This window comes from Octodon degus, unplaced genomic scaffold (assembly GCF_000260255.1).
Source record: "Octodon degus isolate 3935 unplaced genomic scaffold, OctDeg1.0 scaffold00010, whole genome shotgun sequence".
In the NCBI taxonomy this organism is placed as follows: Eukaryota; Metazoa; Chordata; class Mammalia; order Rodentia; family Octodontidae; genus Octodon; species Octodon degus.
Genome location: NW_004524586.1, coordinates 12779282 through 12781024, shown reverse-complemented (window position 1 = coordinate 12781024; position 1743 = coordinate 12779282).

Here is a 1743-nt window from a genome sequence, read left to right as displayed (position 1 = left end):
CTTCTCCTTCAAACTGGAAAGAGACTTTTTCAGGGCTTAGTAGTCCGGTCTGGAATTTGTTTTCATAGAGGACTTGTACTCTACTCCATGCTCTTCTTGCCTTCATGGTTTGTGAAGAGAAGTTGGCCATAATTCTGATGGATTTTCCTTTGAATGTGATCTGCTTCTTTTCTCTAGTGGCTTTCAGTATGTTATTCTTGAGCTGAATTTCTGGGATCCTGACTATTATATGTCTCATTGTGTTTTTAATTGGGTTGAGATTACTTGGCATTCTGTATGCTTCGGTTACCTGAATTTCAGATTGTTTCCTCATATTTGGGAAGTTTTCTGCTATTCTTTCTGCCCATAGTTTTTTAAAATATCTTTTGTACTGACTCCTTCTTTCTCATTGATACCTATTAGTCTCACATTGTTCATCTTTGCATCATGTTGCAAGTTATGAATTATTTTTTTCCTGCATCCTAGTTGTTTTTAAGAGATCTTTTCTTACCTTTTTACTAGCTCCACCTGTGTCTTAAAGATCTGAATCTCTATCTTCAGTTTCACTCAAACAGTTTTACAAGCTTGTGATTGAGATTTTAAGTTCCTCTATATCTGTTGAACTCTGCTTCATGCTATCTATTTCTTCCTGTATTGCACATTTAAGGAATCTGTCATTTTTCTAATCTCTATTTTTTTTAATCAATGTCTTCTTTAGAAGCGTTATAAATTCTTTTACTGCAGAGTTTTCTTCAGATTGGTTTTCCTCCCTATGTTTTGTAGTTGATTCTTTACTTCAGATGTTATGAGTTTAGAAAATTCCTTTTTTATTTCAGAAAAGAATTCATCTCTGATTTCATCTTCAGCAACTTTCTACTGTTGCTTATTTACTATTGATGCTATTAATTCATACATTTGAGCTGAGCTAGTGTCCTCTGCACTTGTTCTGCATGGGCATTGGGTTTCCTCCATTTGTTTCTGTGTTTGATTCTTTACTTCAGATGCTAGTAATTCAGGGATTTCTTTTTTTCATTTCCAATCTGAGTTCCTCTATAGTTTTCTGCAGCTATTTTTTTATTTCAGAAGCCCTTGATTCATTGATTTCAGCTGTGTGATTCCCAATTTGTTCTGTGTTAGTGTCTTCTGCACTTCTTATGTATGGTCTTCCTGTCTGAGATTGCCTTTTCCTCTTTTTCTTTGTCATTTTGTGTAGCACTGTGTTTTGACCTTTGTTGTAGAGCTTTGGTGTAGTTATAACTTTAGCACCTACTGAAGTTCAGGTGCAAATCTACAAAGTTTGGATATATCTAGCTGTGCCTGGCTTGGTTCTGGCTGCTGTGTTCAACTCCTTCCTTTTGCCTTCCTTGGGACTAGATCCTGTTGTGCCCCTCTGGCAATATGTTCTACTCCTGGACTAGCTGGGTGGCTTGGTCCCCTGTTCTCTCTGCAGGGATTCCTGTTGCAGGGTTTCACCCCAGGCCTATATTCCCGGCCTGATGTGAGTCTAGAGAGAGCAAGGTGGAGTAGGGGGAAGAGGTCGCTTTTCCACACACTCACTGGGCCTGGCCTAGGCCTGGATGTGGGGGTACCCAGAATGCAGCAGAAATTCTAACTATGCGGGTGGGGTGGGGTGGGGTGCTGCGGAGTGGTGGTGGGGTCCCAAGTGGCTGGAAGAGTGTCTCACCCACACTACTCCTAGACTGGGATCGGCAGGTCTTGCCAGTGCGGGTTAGCTGGAAGCTCTCTCCCACATTCACAGGGCCT